The following is a 10552-nucleotide window of genomic DNA, read 5'->3' on the forward strand; positions in this document are numbered from 1 at the left end:
GAAGCATGCTGTTTTCTTTTGGTATGTTATGCTTTAGTTCTGCTACCGCCGCCGCGGCAGATGCACGCGCCGTACAGAATTACCTGCATTGCAGAGCATCTGACGGTGCGTGCAGAAAGGGGAACGCAGCTGCACTGACGTGCTGTAAATATATTTGAATAGCTGCAACAGTATATCTACAGACCGTACATTAGGACAATATGCTTTAGAAAATGCATAGTGTGCATATTTCGGTCCTTTACATCAAACAGCAAACACTATATTAGCCTAAACAGTTAGATAATAATAATAATAATAATAATAATAATAATAATAATAATAATGCTTGATGTTAACACTTAAGAAGGTTTAACGTATGTTAATGTGTTTAATTAGGGGCCTGGGGTGGGGTTCAGCTCTTAAAAAAGCAGTTGCTTCAAATTAATAATGATAATATCTTTATTTTTATATAGCGCCTTTCATAGTGGACCACCATCACAAAGCGCTTTACAGAGGTAAGCTGTGAACTGTGCATTATATGCAGAGTCACTTACAATAGGACATTTGATTTAACATCTCATCTGCAGTATGGAACACAAGGAGGTTAAGTTACTTGCTCAGGGTCACACAGTGAGTCAGTCAGTAGCAGAGGTGGGATTTGAACCAGTGACTTTGTGGTTACAAGCCCTGGACTTTAACACCTGGACCACACTGCCTCCTAATTTAAATGCCACTGAAAAGATTCAGAACCACAATAAAGAAAATTCGACACAACTATCTCAGGAATTACTCTTTAAGTTATATGCCTTCAGGCAGGATTGACAGTAAACACAGTCACTGACAAAATGTGTTTTGGAATTCCAGACAGTAGAGGCAACTAAGCAGTGTTTTTTTTCTTTCAATTCAACCATACATTCCGGGAAGACATGTCACACGTCTGCAAACGGTGTCAATGGTAGCAAATATTATTATTATTTATTTCTTAGCAGACGCCCTTATCCAGGGCAACTTACAATTGTTACAAGATATTACATTATTTTTACATACAATTACCCATTTATACAATTGTTTTTTTTTTTACTGGAGCAATCGAGGTAAAGTACCTTGCTTAAGGGTACAGCAGCAGTGTCCCCCAGCTGGTATTGAACCAACAACCCTCTGGTCAAGAGTCCAGAGCCCAAACCACACTGCTGTTAAGACCTCTAAGGTGCAATAAACAAGTGTCCTGCAAATAAATATTATGCTAACTTTCTTAATTTTGCAAAGAGATGCACCAAACTCTTTTACCCTAGACCAGGAGTTCACAAACTTTTATTATTATTTTTTTTTTTCTACCTGAGACCCACTTACATTAGGCCACTGGAAAATGTCAGATTACAACATTTTTTAAAACTGTAACACTGTAAATAAACTTAATCTAAATTGTGTTATTTTTTCATTTGAATCTTATTTTCTCTTCATTAGTATATTTTTGTTGCTTTTCATTATTGCATATAGAAAAAAAAGATTGAATGTTATTGCTCCCGCAGCCCACTCAAGAACCCCGGGTCTAGACCATACAGGGAGTCAACGCTGCAGTATAACAGTATAGCACTATAGAGCATATATTCTGTGTTCTGTGGGTTCCTTTCTAAAGACATGTTGTTGATCAGTCCTATATTTAAGTAAAGCAGGATGACGATGTCTCCTTTAGAAAAGTGTATCATGGCATTTTTGCTGTTTTACCATGATTTTCCATGCTTTTATACTATGCATTTACTGTAGTTTACCATGGTTTGCCATGTTTTTTAATATGCTTTACCATACCTTGCTGTAATTTACAATGATTGCCTATGCTTTACAATTGCTTTTACTGTGGTCAATTTTTATAAAGGCTTTTCAGCTGATCAAAACAAAGGCGGATTAAAATGCTGCCATAGTTTAAATCATTAAAGCGTCTCTAATGTGTGTGTGTGTTTGTTTTTAAAAGAAAGTAAAATGACATGTTTGGTGTTCATTTGCTATTTAAACACTATTTAGATCTGTCATTTTAGCAATGGGTTTATATACCGGTGGTAAAGGTTTAAGGGTTTGGAAACATACATTAGCTAAGTCATGCATTGATTTGCAAATTCAAATTATGCAGGTTAGATTTGTGTACTAGCCTAGTACATTATAAACCTCATAAACATGTGTGTGTGTGTAGTGGGCTTGATATTTGCAATGAGGTAACAAACAACAAAGACTAGTAAAAAAAAAAAATGCTTGATTAAGCATATTGTAAACCCTGAACAACAAGCCCCTGCACATTATTCAGACGCCTTGTTATAATTAGTCTCACCACCCTTTCGCTGAAAATAGTTACCTCACTACTGCCTTCTTTGCCCCTGCTAATTTATGAGACAAAACAAGGCTGCTTCAAATGAACTCACATTTTTAGTAATGGAAAAGACTCCTCAGAAACAGCCACACTTTTACATTTGCTGTACTAGCTTCCGTGATACAAACATGAGCATTATGAGCACGGTTTGTATTATAAGTAGTACTCGTGTCTGGATTAGCGAGGGTCGACAGTACATGTTTTCTTGGCTTTAAATAGAGGACTGCCCTGCAGCTGACTAAGTTAAATGAAGCTGCAGTGAACATAATTGTGTCTAGGCTTTCAGTTAGGACTGTGTAGACTTGAAATCAGTCTTCACTTGTTAATAAACCATTCAGAATGTTAATTGAAGGTTTGGAGCTTGTCTTTAGTGTCTTCGTCGAACCTGGCCCTATTCATCAGAGCTTTATACTCCAGTGTGCAAGCTACCATACCACACCTTACCAGTTTAATCTGTATAGCGTCCTTCATGTGCAAGTATACCAGGGTGCTTTACAAAAAAATAAAACAAACAGCAAGCCAAAAGAGCTCCAAACTGCTCGCTAGTAAAAGGCCAAAGAGTGACATAAACAAAGCACTCCAATATAAGGAGTATTCTGTTAAAAAAAACATGGAAATGAAAGCATGTTTAAACTTAAATTAAACAGATGAATTTAGAAAACATTGTCCTTTGATTCAGCTCTTCCTCTGTTTAAAATGATGATGTCATTTGGAACAATATGTTAATATTAGTGATTAAATGCAGTTATCAAATAACAGGGAACTGGAACTCTTCATTATGCCCTGTAATTGGGTGTTACTATAAATAACTTTCAATGGAAAAGCTTGAATGTCCCTCTTAGTCATAGGTGGGTTGATTTGCAGTGGGACCCAACCTTGATTTTTTTGGTGATTGCCACTACAACTCAAGACTTGCCGTATTCAGATGTGCTACTAAGACATTTTATTAATTCAGCACGTTTCACAGGCATAAAACATTAAAATAATTAGAACAATAAAACACTGATGCAATAACAATATTTATGTACATCAACACCACCTGCTGGTCATTTTACACATTACAGCCTGGTGAATTATTGGAAATAATAACTGAAGATGAAACACAATAATACACCATACGATACAGTATTTGATTTTCATTTCAAAGCAGTGATCTTGGTAAAATAATAATAATAATAATAATAATAATAATAATAATAATAATAATAATAATAATAATAATTGCCAAACAAGGGCTAACTGGTAATTATTGGTTTAAAGGCTAATGGAAGAATACTAAGAAACTGAGTATACTGCTGGAAAATACAAAAGGACTGATTCCCCAAAAATGAATCTTAGCGAGAGTGAAAAGTTTGAGTGAGAAGGACAGAAACTGTGCCTGCCTGAAGGTGTTTTTTTTTTTCTTTAGACAATTATAGAACAGACATGGTAACTAAGCAACCATCTCTTGGTCTCTTTTATGTCCTGGTTCTTAATTAATCAAATTTTCATTTAATTAAAGCAATTGTTAACATTTGCACAAAAATCTATGTTTAAGTGAAGCAGGTCTGTGTATTTACACTCCTTTGGCAATCAGTTGTGAACTATTGCAAAACCATGGCAATCTGGTATCCAAATTGCACAAAGCTATCAAAACACTGCCGAGAATATCCGTCAATTGCATCAAACTTTTAAGACATTGTGGCATTATATGTATTTTAAGGGAAGTCAACATAATCATACAGCACTTTGCATAAAGATAACAGGATAAGCAGATTTGAGTATTTAAAGGCAGTACAATGGGCATGTTTGTTGCAGAATAGTTTTTTTTTTTTCCAAATGCTTACTTTGAAGTCTTTTCTTTCTTTCTCGGCTCAATTAAGCGAATTAAGTAGAAAAACCATGGTAACTTTTCAAATAAAATGATTGTGATAGCAGCAGTCATAAATGACGGTCCCATTTATGAAACTGTTACATTTATAAAAGCTTAAACAAAAACAAAACAAAGATACTCTCAGGCATGTCTCAAACGGTATGTGAATTATCGCAGACAGCTTGGTTTATGTCTTCCTTGTCAGGGTAAGCCCAGATATTACAAATTGCTTTACAGATAGCTGAATATCACAATGTAGATTGCAATAGGAAAGTGCAGAGATGCAATCTGTCTCAGTAGCACCACTTTCATAGTTACTTAACTGTAAGCTTAATAGAATAGATTAACATCGCTTGAGACACCTTCCAGCACCTTGTGGACTCCGTGCCACGTCAAGACTGTGATCAGTGGAAACAGTGGCCCAACACGATAGTAGCTACAGGTCCTAATAAAGTGGCCAGGCAGTGTACCTAATGGCTGATGGTTCAAAGTCTGAGTTACCTCTTTGATCCAATGACTGGTTTGACTTTGTGGTTGATTTCGTGGATCGTCCTGCTTATCAAGTTATCACGTTTGCATGTGTACTGCGTTTCCAGCATTGCTTTTCATTATGTCTGAAAAACTACGTTCCATCTCCATTGAAAAGTGTTCCATCAAGCAAAAAAAAACATCTCTCTGAAATACAAGCTGGTGTTACACTCCCTGTTTTACAGATTATTACAGCGTTTAAAGGAATCTTAATTGTTTAATAGCTTATTTTGTAACTTCTCTATATTGTGTAAATTAATTTGAATTGTAAACCTGACTGACTGCATCCCACTAGGAAATATACCTACTGAAAATAGATCATGGATTACAAAATATGATAAGTGTTTTCGCATTGGTCTGTAATAATAAATGTGAAGATTCAAGGGCAGATCCTTGTGGTAACCCCCTTCCTTCTGGTGTAAACTCAGACCACACAGCACTGGGCATCGTACTGCTAGTTTTCTATGAGAGAAATCATTGTACAGGGTAAGAAAGTGTTGGCCAAGTCCATAAATATAGCCGCTGACAAAATCTTTACCCAAGGCCGTCCTTCCTTCAGCTGTTATTGACTACAAGCCAGACTGACTATTATTACATAGCTTGCCGTAGGCTTGTTTATCTAATATTTGCCACCAAGTGTCACTGTTGACTAAAGGTGGCTGTATCTCTGAGAACCTTCAATGAAGGCAATGCAATTTCTTAATTAGACAGCAGAGGGTGCTGTAACGCAACAATACCGACTGTCAGTACTGTGGCTGTGATGAGACTGGAGCTTTGAGGACAACTGTTGAATTCATGTTTTATAGTCCTGAGCTTTCCATTGAATAGTGTTGATGTTTTAATGTACTAATGGTGTTTATAAGGTCTTAAACATTTTTTTTAGCCTTGCCAATAGCAAGTTAACATGGTTTCATTCTTCCCACGAGGAAGGTGGTGCATGCTTTAGACATCAACAAGGCAGACATGGAACTAGGCCTGTCACACTAACTATTACCCAGAATGCCATGTCAGACCCTGTGTCTGATTCTATAACAGAGCTTCTCTCTCGTATTCCACAAACAGAAGCATGCTTCCCCACAGATGCCGCTGTAGCTTCTAAACTGACTTGGGCATCACAGTAATATACCCAGCATTATAATAAGGTTAGTAGCTGCCTGACTGAAGGGGAGCTGAGTGCAAGCTGTCTTTGTAGTGGAGTAGATTCTTTGCCACTGTGAAGGGCTGCACTCCGGCACACAGTTGGAAATGGAGTGGCTTTGTTATACAGAGACCGGATAAGCACAAACACTTCTTGTTCAAAATGGGTTCCTGTTCTTATGTAGGAGGTGCGGCAAATCTGTTTGGGTAAATCCCATCCCAGATCTATAACACAACTGCTGGGACTCATTCTCCATTCCTCTCTTCTGTTCCCCTACACTTGGATTTGGCATTGCTGTGGTGTGGGCTCCTGCTATAGAGACATTTGAACCAGCTTTCAATTCTCTACAGACCTTTCCACAGGTGTCTTCATCTAAATGGGTTAGAACTTTCCATTTTGCAGTAAATGTAAAAGTAACTGCTGTTTAATTTAATAGATAGATAGATAGATAGATAGATAGATAGATAGATAGATAGATAGATAGATCTTTAAATAAATCAGTTGCAAAAAGGACCCAGGAATCTTCACTGATACAGCCCAGTGAATTATTGAACACACATTCTTAAGTTCTCTTGTAATCATAAAAAATAGATATGGTCTGTTTTTAGAACATATAAATGAATAACAGCACAGGATTTTTTTGGAAGCACTCCTGGAATAGTAATAGGGCAGGGAGGTATACAATTACTGGTAGTGTGTTATTAATTTGCTGGTTTTTTATGCTTTTAAAGTTTTAATTAAGCTTGCTGCGTCTTTAATCGGTTTCTTGTTTTAGCAAAGACCCACCCCGTGCAGCATGCCTAGCGGTGAAGGAGATCAGCAGAGCTGTTATCATGCATAGTTTGGAACGACCACATGATAGGAAGCGCCACAGCATCGGAGTTATATATGGAATGCCGGTTCTGCCAGCTCTGTGAATGGAAACCTGACGACGCTCCTAACCCATAATGTATGACATAAGGACAGCTCTTCGGTCAGCGAGTTGTTTTAGCACTTCAGCAGTGAATTTATTTACAAAGGGGAGTTGATGACCAATGTAACTGCACTACCACATAACTGAGAGTCAAGCACACACAAAGCTCTATACTGGTACAGACCGGAGACTGGTACACTGCTGTACCAGCTGACATGTTTGCGCTGAAGTCATCTGTGAAGAGCTTCTTGTGCCTTAAAGCCTGAGCACTTTTTGTGTTTTTATTCTGAAATGGTCAAACTGTTTAATGTTGGAAAACTACAGCAGTAGTATAGTATACCCCCTGTCCCAATTCAAAGCATTGTTACATTTTTCTGTTGTTTTCTGTGTAAATGCATATTCTATTCAGCGAAGAAATTCCTAGTTGACATTTTCATAATTGACCACAGACCACGTTTTTTGAAAAGGAATGGACTATTTTTTTTAAATTGGGTTCATATTTGCTGTAAGAATACATTAAAAAAAAAAATAACAAAGGGAACTGATACCTTTGTGTAAAATAATGTCTGTTGAGAAATAGAGGGTATGATTCTTAGTCACACCTGCCTGCCAGGCTCCATTTACTGGTTGTTCTCTGGAAAAGGAACCAAAACCATTGAGTTGCTCTTCCCTCTCCTTCTCCTCACGTGTGTGTGTGTGTGCCATGAAGGGCTACACATCGCGGGCTCAATAGGATTCTGTTTCCTTTCCATGACCCTTGGCCTGTCATTGTCCTGTGGTAGATCTATCTTTCTGAAGTGAGATAGACACCCACAGTAAGGCTTTTAATAGCGCCACACAATAAAGCTCTATTTCAGAGCTGGCCCGATTCTGCTTCCCTATACTGATATAAATCGGGGATTTCCGATTAACTTTTTCTTCAAAGAGGCAGCTGCTTGATTTGAAAGTATTGGATCAAAGCTCCGAAGCAGACTTTGTAATGAGCACTGGAGATATTTGTTTTGTAGCTTTTCGCTATTTTCACCCATTCAACGTGCAGTCCATGTTTAAAATTGTATGACAGAACTAATTCAGGTTTCCAATACTTTAGACAAAAAAAAAACACCCACAACATTTAAACACATGCCATCTGTAGCACACACTCACATTACTGATTAATTTGTTAGACAAATAGCAGCCTTGACATGGATTCTGTAATATATAAAAGACGCATCTCCATGTTGCAGGTCAGATTCTGTCATAGATTCAGTTCCACTTGCGGACCGGAAGATGCAAAAGATAAAAACTGCATTTTGTTGAAAGTGGATTAATACAGTATTGGCAATTGAGACAAAATACATTTTACTTTTTTTTTTTTCTGGAATCACATTTTGTTTGCAGCGTATTGATTTTGTTTGCAGACAAACATGACTTTTAAAGAAGCCAAACTGAAATTTTGCTGGAGTATACTGAATTGAAGATTTTTATTACTACATTTTGAGTAAAACCCAAAGAAAAAAAAAAACGAAAAGGATAAATTCTTCTAGGTACAACTTGCTTGTCTAGCCTCATAAACCCATGGACACTTTACAAGCGCATGTTTAGCCTCTGTAAACAGTCCTAACAGTTTGTGCTTCTTACCATTAGTAATGTTGTGTTAGTTTTGTTTGATTGAGTTTGCAGGCGTGACCTTGTTTCAACCCTCCACATGGTTACTGTGTTTCAAAAGGTCTACAAAAAGAGGTACTAAAGTTCTTCACAGGATTTTTATTTGATAAAAGCCCTATCTATATTACAGAGTCAGGTAGCATTCAGGTCTCAGGTTACTCCCCATCTGTTGCTTGCAGACGCAGCAGTCCCCTTTGTTCCTCTGAGCCTGAATAATGTCAACTCATATGGAAAAGTTTGAGACACCATTACAATACCCTGAAGAAACCCGTGCAGACCACAGAATTACCAGCAATGATGACACAATGGAATTGGAACAAATATTACCTAGTGGTCCTGACAATAGTATTGATAATGTACTACATCATTCTCTCTGTATAAATCTAAACAAGGGCTTTCCAGTTGTTTGATTTGAAATGTATTGGTTCAAGGCTTCGTAGAAGAACTTGGAATGAACACTGGAGAGGTATTACCTATGCAATGAAGTTCAGCCCTTCAGGTGCACAATGGGAACTCTTCATCACTTTGTTAGAGAGCTATAGTAGGGGGTGTACAGTGTGAGCTCTACTAGGGGCGTGTATTGTGGTGCTGAGATTGAGAACCGAATCCATAGGAATTGTTTTTCGGTTGCGTGGATAAGGGAATGGGGTGTATTCAGTTAATCTAGAATATGTAAAACACTAAAGGGTCATATTTTAATTTGTTTAAACAATGGTGGTGTTTAGATCTGCCACTGCTTAGATCTACTCCATAGAAGACAATAGGGTCTGTTTTAATGATCTTAACAGATATTAATACTTCACATTTTCCAACTTGATTGGACCACACAGTATTATTATTGTATCTATTATAATAAGAAGTGGGTCTATAAATCACCACTGAGGGGAAAACCAAAGCTGGATTGATATAGAGTTTAAGAGTGGCGATATTTAGGTCTGCCACTGCTTAGATCATTAAAATAGATGCCAATATGTGTTACAACTCTAACCAACAAATTCAGGCTTCATCAGTTGAGATCTTGGCTCTGTGGTTTGTACTAGTAAATCCTAAGAACATTTCACTCCCAAGAATACTGTCACAGTGTGTCCTATGATAAGTGCTGTTACATAAAACCAAAAGCATCTTTTAAAAAAAAAAAATGCATTAATATGCCTACTGTCTGGGCAGTAAACAGAGAAATAACAGTGCATTTAAGCTGAATTGATTAAACTTTTGAGCCACGTGGGTGTCTAAAAAGCTTCTTTTCTGTGAATTCAAACAGAACGATGGGAATATGAGCGAGAAGGCTATTTGAAAATGTGTGTAGGTGTTGAGAGGCCAGAGAACCAGAAAGTATGAAATGAAAAGCCTGTTCATTCTCGCTAGAGCTGCTCTTTAGGACTGCGTTGTGGTATTGCGTTAATGAGCGTAAATTAAGGTGGTAAATATTGTTTTATGTGCATTAAATGAAATTAGCAGTACTGCATTTTTTTATTCTTTGTAGGTTGATTCATCTGGTACAAAATGCTCCGGGAACACAGACACACTTAAATAGCACATGTTGTACTGACAATAATATTTCATTAATCATGCTGGGTGACTGGATAGCAATTTTGCTAATTGATAGGACTTTATAATTAGAAGGTGTGGGGTAAAAAAAAATAAATAAATTAGGATTAGGTTGATGTGTACCAGTTTTTACCTGGTACACACAATTTATATGTATTTGGCCTTAATACAAATACTGAAGTGATAGCACAATTTACTATTATTGTAGACTACAAAACTTTTATTTTAGCTTGGCTCAAGTGCCTCTAGATACCAGCAGGACATGGGAGGTTCACTCCCCCTTTCCCGGCACACTCATCCACCTTGTATCCATTAGAAGGCGGCCAGTCCATCAAACACATGCTGCAGCTGTGCTGAAAGCAAACTGATAAGAGCAGGAAACGCGGGGTCCATTTGCAATCTGTGTTTTAGTCAGTGTCCTTTTTTATATTCCCATGAACTCCCGACACCAACGGATCAGTCGAGGAGGAGAAACAAATACTCCCATGAGGATTCTGGAGACAGGAAGGGAAACAGGAATCAGGAAACTTGTGAAGAGGACACAGAACTCTCACTTCTTAATGATGCTGTTGGCTTTCAGTATCCTCT

This window comes from Acipenser ruthenus, chromosome 23 (assembly GCF_902713425.1).
Source record: "Acipenser ruthenus chromosome 23, fAciRut3.2 maternal haplotype, whole genome shotgun sequence".
Classification (NCBI taxonomy): Eukaryota; Metazoa; Chordata; class Actinopteri; order Acipenseriformes; family Acipenseridae; genus Acipenser; species Acipenser ruthenus.